Consider the following 10240-nt stretch of genomic DNA (forward strand, 5'->3'; position numbering starts at 1 on the left):
TATTGAAAACTTTGAAGGAAAAAACAAAATTCGTATTTTACCCCTCTTTTTGATATTGAATAAAGTCTATTTGCCATGTCATTTAGAAGATTTGAAAATATTTAAAATGTCAAATCCAGCACAGAACAGAAAGAGCAGACACTTGAAAAGCCACGGGCTTCTTTAAAATGTAACTTTTAAATCTCAGAAAGAAAAGTTACTTTGTTACTTGTCCCTTCACTGATTTAATCCAAAATCTTGATCAGTGTGACAACGAACCTGTAATTGCCAGCAGTTCTTTTAAAGCTTTTGGGTTATTAGAGGGAAGGTTATCGTGTAATTCAGAATCATCCCTGTATTCTGTCCATAACCCCCAACATTCAAGGAGACTGTATTACAATGTTAATATCACCAGGAGACTCTTCTGGAAATGGAATACCTTCAACTATTTTTCCAATTTATTTGCTCTGCTGTTAAAATATAAATGGGCCAGGGGAGAGAAATGTTTTTCAAGACCTTAGCGTTTAGACAAGTATTTATTGAGCTGCTACTACTTACAAGTCATTGTTGTGGAAAAGAGAAAATGAAATGCAAAGTTCAGGCACTCAGTTAACACAGTGCTGTCATTCATATATTTAGCCTGAATTAGTTTATTCATATGGCCAAACATTTTTATTCTCAGGTCAGAGTACCCCCCAATTTTTGATTAAGGAGGGCTGGAGTGAAAAATAAGTTGAAGCACTTCTGAGAAAGGAAGGCCCAGAAAGGAATTTGGGATAGCCAGAAGTAAGTATGAGACTAGAAGATGATGGGAGAATGATGGTCTAGAGTGGGGAGTTGGAGAAAGAGAGAAAGGAAGATGCTAAAGACAGACTTTTGAACACAATTTTAGCAAGGCTTCTATGTCTCCTTGACAATAAACTGTGTGAGGATAGATCTGTATGTCTTGTTTGTGTATCTCCTCTAATAGACTGTGAGAGCAGATTACCATTTTATCTCCAGGGTCTAATCCGATGTCTGCACATAATAGACACTCAAGAAACATTTGTTAAATAGAAAAGATTGCAAACATCTGTTCCAATGATGGATAACTGATGTTTTTGCATCTATTTTTACTTACATTTAAGTCACTGGGGGCCAGAGTCTTACACTGCCCCCCTCCTCCCTTAGGCAAATCCATCCCATAAACACAATTTGTTTAACCAATATCTAGTTTTAATTTTCTCTTTTACGCAAATGCCTTGAGAAAGAGCATGCACTCTCCACTTCACCTCAGTCATTGCTACTCCCTACTGTCTGATGCCCAGCCTGCATCACTCCCTTAAACTATTTGTGTTGGCCTGAAGGCATTTGAGTTTGTGAGCCTGTCAGGTACACTTTTGTTCCCATTTCAGCTCTTCGCTCCAGAATTGTTCTTATTTTTCTTGCCTCCTCTCCTTTTTCCCCCTAATTTCCTCTTCTCATTTATTCCACAAACACATATTTTGACCATTACTATGTACCAGACCCTGTGGTAGGCAATACTGTGATGAATAAAAGACACTTTCCCTGTCCTGGGGGAGCTCACAGTATAGTTGAAGAGACACACAAGTAAATAACCTATTATAATACAGCATGAATAGAATTATGGATAGCATGCTATAGGAAGATCTAGCTGCTCATTCCCTTTATCTGTTTTATTTTCCTCTTTATCTTTGTTCTTTCTCCTTTCATTTTTCTTATTTATTTGGAGCTAAGAACTATTTTGAACTCAGAACTGAGATAAGAAATTGGGTCAAAATTTCTGCTCATCCAGAATGGAGGAAAATTGACCATCTAGCCATTCACTCATCCTTGCAAAATAATGTCATGAGAAGCACATAAACTTTGGAATATAACATAGGTTTAAATGATGATTCTGTAAATAACAATTAATAATTTGTGCATCTAAATTAAATTCTTTGAACCTCAATTTTCCAATTTGTAAAATGAGGATAATGATACCCATCTTATATTTGGGTTGTTGAAGGATTCAATATCATGTATCTAAAGCATGTTGCACAGTACTTAATACTTGGTAGGTGAACATTGCCGGTGGCTCTTATTATTCACTCATTCAATGTACTTATTGGACATCGATTATGCGTATCTATTATGACTCAGCTGTCTCTCTAATTTCTGGGGAAATAAGGTATAGTTCTTGACTTCAGGGTCTAGTGACTACTTAATCTAAGACAGGTAACTGAAAACTATTGTTTTAGCATTTGATCATAAGATGAAAATAATTCTGTAACAAAATAAAATTAGATTGTATTTACTTAATCGCTATTAGAGAGATCAAAAATGATTTATTAAATGTTGTAATGTTTGCATTTTCCAAATCTATAAACTCAAACGGAAGCTTTAAGTTTATTAAATTAAAGATATAACACAAATAGACTGCGGGAAACCTCCAACTTTTAGGCTTTGACTATCATCATGAGTCTCAGGCACTTGAACTTTCTAATTTTTAATTCATTACCTCATTTCTTGATCCTGGAAACCTAGGATACCCTATTATGGGAAACACACACCTGAGCGATATGCATATATGAGGGAAACACCACCACTCAAAGAAGAAATCAACAAGGACATTGAGGACTGAAATCAAACTTAGTTTGTGTGGGTACACTTACCGTGGGGAGGTAGTATAGTACAGTAGTTAAGAGCACAGAGTCTAGAGCCAGATGTCCAAGTTTGAAAGCTCACTCCAGCATTTATTAGCTATATGACCTTAGGCAATTTCCACAATCTCTCTGAGCTAAGTTTCCTCATCTGTAAAATTAGGATAGAAATAATAATACTTACATGTTAGGATTATTATGAGTATTACATGAGTTAATATATGTAAAGTACTTAGAATAATAGCACATAATAAGTGCTATATAAGCATCAGCTGTTATTGTCGGTTATATAAGAAATATAAGGTAAGTGTGACTTCATTAAAGCCATACCCCTCTGATAAACATCTGATATTAAAATGGAGAAAATAGGAATCTTTTCTGTGACTATTCTTAATTGGTGAGCAGGTGGGCTTGTGGGGCAGGTACAGAAAGGTATAGGCAATCCTCTTTTAAAATGGGAACGATAATAATAGGGTATTAGATCCAAGGATTGTGAGTAGATCTAACGAGGGAATGGTCTTCCAATAAAGCGGAGAGGAAAGAGGAAGAAACATCTAGGTGATAGTTAGGTTTTGGTAGGGTGCAATAGAGCTTGGGCAGCCAAGAGTAACTGTGCAAGAAGCCCAGAGATAGTGCCTAAGATGAATTTTACCCTCTTCAAAATGTTTTTCAGGGAAACCTAGAATCCTTTAGTATGAAAGTTTTGTTATTCACTTATTCGATATACTAAATATTATTCTATTAGAATAAAGCATCTAGACTTGGAAAGATTCTAGAAAACCACTGTGTGTTAAAATTAGGTCATTATTATAGATTCATTTTTATTTTCTTTTCAACTTCTATTCTGACTTGAGTGATTGCTTTCTCGAAAACTGCTGGAAACAGAAAAAGATAACATATATAATCTAAAAGCTGTTTAGAATGCTATCTTTCAAATGAAATTACGTATTAATCACTAGATCTTAAATTGTGTTAGGTGCTTAGTACGTACTTAATTTTTTCCACAATTGAAAGAAGATAGCAAAGATGATGCTCAAAATGATATAATTTTAAATGTGGGTACTGTCAAACTGCTAACAGATATTTTTCATTAGCATTATGTGATAGAAATCACAGTTCCAGAGAACCTAAAATGTCCCTTCATTCTTCTCTGGAAAAAGAAATCTCACTTGTAACAGGAGTGTTCTATTGCTGGTTTTGCTAGGATTTGTAGTAATATTGGGAAGTCTTACTAAATTCAATTTCAAAACAAAGAGATGGATTAATATATTTTAACCAAGACCAGTATGACTGCAGCTGACATCTAGCAGTCTGTGTGATTTTCATCAACATATTTTAGCTTTTCTTGATGGAGAAATCTAAATACAGTTAATTTGGACTAGAATAATATAAAGAAAGAGATTTTTCTTCACCTATACTAAGGACCACTATCTGACCTAATGATCAGACAAAAACAACTTGTTTTTATATAGCATATAATTATGCTATAATACTTTAGATGCTTCAATAAATTATACGGGAAAATAACAATACGTTTCAAATATAAAACAGACATGTATATAATAGCACATGCAGCTATATTGGTTACCTGACACATGAAAATCACTTCAGTTATCAGTCTTTGGCTAGAAAGGCTAGAAAGGAGTCAATTGGTTCATGGTTATACATTTATGGAAGTTCAGAAGTTCTTCATCTTTCTCCAAAGCATCAAAGGTAAGTTGTCACTCTAAGGACTAGACTTTTTGAGTTTTTTACAATTCTTTAACAATTCCTATCTCCACCATAATCAGTGTTTAGGTTTGTACTATTTTCCATTTTTCTTGTAGTTATTGTCATGGAAACAAATTAATACATATTATGCTATTTTCTAGTCTCATTACAAATTTTGCCTTAAGGATGGAATTGGTTTGTTGCCCACTTATTTCTTGTTGCAATGTTTATTACTAGAATGCAATACAATAGTTTTAATGCCCAGTGCAGTCTGTGAAAGACTATAAACATTTAATAGACTCATAAACACAGACTTTAACCTTTTCAATATTCTGCATTTTCATTGGCTGCTCATACTGCTTTATTCCTACTGAGGCTGTAAACAGGAAAAATAGGAATGGATAGTGAATCAAACTGCACAAACCCTGAAAAGGTCAAAGGTATCCTTTCACCTAGAATTTATAAGGCTTCACAATTTCAGGAAAACTTTCTTGGATTTAAGTTGGAAATGGACACAGAAATAGGATAATATGAATCTTTTTTTTTCAGTGATGGTGAACACAAAGGAGATAACCCTCTTTTCTAGGAATTCCTACGTGATTATAGTGGAATTGCTTTCGAATTCTCTTCCTCAATGGTAATGAGACATATTTATGATTAATATGCTCATGGCAAGAAAATAGTAGTATTATTTGCTTATGATTTAGGTTAGAAAATCCAAGGACATCCCTGTCTGCCAGCAATTTTTAAAGTTGGTGTGACAACACACTCTTGTGTTTCAATGTGTTGTGAGGTGTGTCACAAAGAATGTTACTAAAGGTAGTTGTAATATTAAAGTGTGTGAATTATTTGCCTTTTAAAAATATAAATCAAAATAGATTCCAGGTTGTCTTTATGATATCACTCTCAAGCTCCTGCATTAGAGTTAATGTCCCGGGAATTGCACATAACCCTGAAAAAAAAACATTGAGTGTGTTGCTCATATAAATGTCGACTGTCATGTGTACAGTCACGTGTCACTTAATGACGGAATACGTTCTGAGAAATGCATTGTTAGGCAATTCTGGAGTTGTAAGAACATCATAGAGTGTACTTATACAAACCTAGATGGTATAGCCTACTACAGACCTAGGCTATATGGTACTAATCTTATGGGACCACCATTGTATATACGGTCTGTCATTGACCAAAAAGTTGTTATGCAACAGATGACTGTATTGCAGTTGGTGGGGGGGGAGATGATGTTGTGAAGCACTTCAATAGTCAATACTGAAAAGGAAATTTCCTTTCCGCTCTTTTTAGATAGATTTCAACCATATTGCAATGTTTCTTATAATACAGAACACAGAAAAGGAGGAGAAATGAGCAGAGCAGTAAGAGTTAATATCAAACGAGTACTTACTATGTGTCAGTCACTAAGTTAAGCATTTTGCACGGATTATATTTTTAATTTTCACAACAGCCTTATTAGATAAATATATTATTATTCCCACTTTATAGGTGAGAAAATTAGACACAGAAATTAAGGGACCTGCTCAATGTTCCACAGGTAGTTAAGCTGCACACCTGGAATTCAAAACCAGGTCAAAACTCAGAGTATAAAAAATAAATACCCAAAAGCTGTACTGAATTTAAAATTCTGGCATTTGACAGGTGCTCAATAAATGTTTGTTGAATTAGTGAATGGTTCTTGAATCATTAAAACCATATCTCCCCAGGAAGTCCATACCTAGTTTTTGAGGAATTGTTCTTTGCATAGCCATTTAATTGCACTGCCTTTCCCTGGGTTGGAGCTGGGACTGGTTTTGTAAGCAGTAGTCTTAGCTAAGGGCAGACTGTAAACCAACCAGAAAGCTTCCTTGGCAGATAACTAGGGTTTCCAGAATCAGAGTGTGGGTTTAAGGGTGCTATAAGCACCAGAGACAGGAGCTTATTTCTAGTTTGACGAAAACTCAGAACAGGCTGGTTTTATTCAGACACTGCTTCCTCCAACCCCTTCCTCGACCCCCAAATAAGAAAAACCCAGGGAAAATGAAAGGTCAACAAAGTCATGAAAATTGCTGAATGACAGGAAAATAATTTGTATTAGCTCTTTTTTCAATTGTTAAAATTGCGCCTTGGTTTTTGAAATTAAAATTTTTATGAAGATAATTGTAGATCTAAATTAACTTACAATATGAAGTTGTAGGAAATAATATAGAAAGATCAGTGTACCCTTTAACCAGTTTCACCAAGTGGTAACATCTTGAAAAACTATACTACAATATTATATCCAAGATATTGACAGATAGATCTGGGTTGGCTTTTGACAAACTCAGAACGCATTTGCTCAGCCAATTAGGGTCCCATTGGAGCTCTGCTTGTTATTGCACTTATGTGACTTTGCCCAAAGTTTATCTCTGTTCCCTGAAGAGTATGACTGACAGTAGTGGCAGTCTGTCGTAGAAGGCTTAGCTAGGAAGACAGCATGGTCATGAGATTGTCCACTGTGTTTCTAGCCCTATCCTCTAAGATAAGCATGCTCCTACCCCCTCCCCCCATTACTCTGTGCTTATTTAAGAGTGCAAATGTAGGCTAATTGAGAATGATTTTCTTATTCTTCTGATTATTTCTCTTATCAGTGGTAGGGAACATATTTCACACTGATCATGTTTCCCCCAAAATAATTGGAAATTTTGAAATATTGCTATAAGCCTCAGTTTGTTGAATGCATTTGGAAAAGGGAAAAATACATAAAAGAAAAAAGAAGACAGAATGCATTCCACACTTAATGAGTTTTTGTTAGAAATTCAGGTTTCTTCAAGCTCTGAAAATCATCCTAACAAGTCAACTAAACAGTCACACTCTAAACACAGGTTTCTGAATTCATAGAAATGATTTCATCCATTGCTAGTCAACAGAAAGGCACTACAGAAAATCTCAGTGAGGCTGGCTTTTAGCTGGGAATAATTTGATTACAAAAAGCACTTGCCAGGCTCGTGGGTTTTTTCCTTCCTTATTTAAATCACAATACCCTTAAATTTTCCAACAGGAATTTCTGGTCTGGAAATGTATTTTTCATGCTCTTCTTTGCCTAGTGTTTTTACCATGTCATAAATCTCATACAATAAAATTGATAGCGGGAGTGGAACAATTGCACAGAATCTCATTGTTTTGGAGTACGATTCTCAGCACCTGCTGGTGAGGCTTTCACTCCTTAACTCAAGCACCAGTTACTAGTTGCAGAACTGTGGGATAGACTAATCCTCTAATCGAGGAAGAGATGAAAATAAGGGGAGGGAAACATTTTGCATTGCTCACGTTACCTACCATTTATCCCAAGTTTTCAAAGTGTGGGGAGGAGAGACGAAATGAGTTTAAGAAGCTTGTGCTGTGTTTGTCCTTCCACACTTTATTCCTTTTTAAAAATTTCCTTACAAAAATAATTAAAGCTTATCAGAGCTGAATTCAATTTTAGGAATTTGCAAATAATGCTATGACTTTTAGTGTCTATACATTTAAATCAACTAACAATTGTGTATACCTGGGGTTCAACAAAGATGCACAATATTATTAAAATAGCATAAATAAGTATTATGTTTGAGTATGAAAGTGTATTATAAAAAAGTAACAATAAAAATAGAGAATAGTAGCACTTAATTTGGTAATAGTACCTATCTCCAGCACTCTCCAGCTCTCATTTAATTAACAGTTAGTTGTGTACATTTCTATCTTATTTCTATTTTCCCTCAGGATTGTTAGTTCCTCAAAGCAAGGTCCATAGCTTACTCCACACTTTTCACACCCTACCCCAACAATGACTTGCAAATAGTATGCACTCAATAAATATGTTTGTTAAATTGGATGTTGTTGCTATTTTTATTCTACCAACTTACATATAAAATCTGAACATATTCAGCTAAAAAAATTACTGGGTTTTGAAATTCATATGTTTGTATGTAGAAAGGTGGAGAATAGCTTTAAGCTATTGTTATGCTGCCCTATTCTTGTCACTTTTTAATTTGACATTGAGCTTTGAGCAGGCGCTGCACAATTCTGACAGCCAGAGGCATAGAACAGGGTCAGGGCAGGCACAAAGAATTTAGAGCAACAGATATTTTCTAGTAAATACCCAGCTTCATTGCAGGTAGGTTGATTTTTTGATGTGTTTTCCAGAAAATTAAAAAAAAAATGCTTGCAGACTATCAGGAGGTAATGATAGTATAGTTTGCACTGCTTTCACTAAAGAAGAGTCGCTATTTGTATCATATTTTTCATTGTCAAAAGGGTTAAAAGTGAACCAGAAAATAAATTACTCTCTGTTAAAGAATTAAGGCTCTCTGCCCTGAAAGTCCCCTTTACCTTGGTATATTTAAAACATAACAAATCCACTCCCCTTCATCTGAACAGCTTGATCATTTTCACAAAATACAGACTGAAATGTGGGTGGTGTTAGTGGAGAGTGGGGGGAGTTACTGGCATGGTGATTATTAGCCTAAGAACAGTTTCAATGGTTACTTTTGAAACAATTCGTCAAGTGTGCATTCTAACTGTGTGTGTTGTGTGTGTAATATATATATAATTAGAAGCAGCCAAGAGACTGTGATATTAAAATTGACTATTTTTCCATTTAAGTTTTTTTTATACAGAGGTAACAATTTTAATTTAAAATATTACATATCTTAAATGAACAATTTCTTTTGAGTATCACTGGCCTTTTAGTTACCAAATAACTTGTTTTTCGCCAAAAGACTCAAAGACAAATTTAGTCAACAATTATCAAATGTGTGTGAATTTGTCTTGTCTTTTTTCCTCCTATATAACATGAGTCTAAAATGTAAAACTTTATTTCTTTGCAATGTGAGCCCATGTACTTTCATACTCTCACACAGCAATAAATGAAACCCATGGCATATACTGCCCTTCAATTGTGCACAGAACTCCTATTGATATTAATGAGATTTTGCCTGGACTGAGTGTGGTCATTTTATGTGGCCTGAAGTGGTCATTTTGTTGTGATTTGCATATTGGCTGTTGCAGAGTATAGTATACACATCATTTTTAAAGTGCCTAGGGATTTTTACAGAGGACAGGTAGTGCATAAATTGAAAAGATTATTATTGCCTTTATTTTAAATTCTTCTACTTGTGAGTTCTTTAAATCATGCATAAACACGATACAAAGTGCAAATCAGATGCGCAGAGAAGGCTCCAGAAAATAAAATTATTTCAAATCAGCAATTTTGAAATTATTCACTTGTAGACATTTTTAATCCATTGAAAACAAAGATAGTTTGTTTTCTAATTCGACAGAAAACCTCAAACCAGGACATGCAGAAACAGAGCACTAAGGGGTAGAAGACAATATGGAATTTGAACTTCCACTGTAGATGAGAGACTGGAGCTCTCAGGGTGGACAGCAGGCCCTTTGTCCTATAATCCCTTCGGTACTAACTCCCTTACACCTGCACTAAGGAAGCACCTATAAAGCCAACACTGTCACTCATCCCTGGAAAGTGATGGAGGGAGGACCCAGGGTGGATGAAAGAGCTCCTTTGAAATGTTACTTTAGTTTCACTTTTAATGTAAAATCTGGAGAAGTTTGGGTTTTCTTTCCCAGGATATAACATGGAAAATGTAGATGATTAAGGAAAATATGTTTATCTAGCATTTCAACCACTCTCACCCCAAAGGATCAGAATTCAGAATTTTAGGTTAAACACATTCAGCTCCTCTTCCTATGATGAAAGGAATTCATTTGTAGAAAATTGTTGTCCACTGTTGAGCAAGTCAATTTCTATCCCTTAACAGTGGCTATTGTGCACTGTTCTGAAAAGACACAGTCCCTCATTTTGCCAACAGATCTCACAAATCTGATTTTTTTTCTGTTATTTTTATAGGCCTTCACAGGTTCAAGATAGACCTCTGTCC

Source organism: Ceratotherium simum, chromosome X (assembly GCF_057802395.1).
Source record: "Ceratotherium simum simum isolate JZ-2026a chromosome X, ASM5780239v1, whole genome shotgun sequence".
Classification (NCBI taxonomy): Eukaryota; Metazoa; Chordata; class Mammalia; order Perissodactyla; family Rhinocerotidae; genus Ceratotherium; species Ceratotherium simum.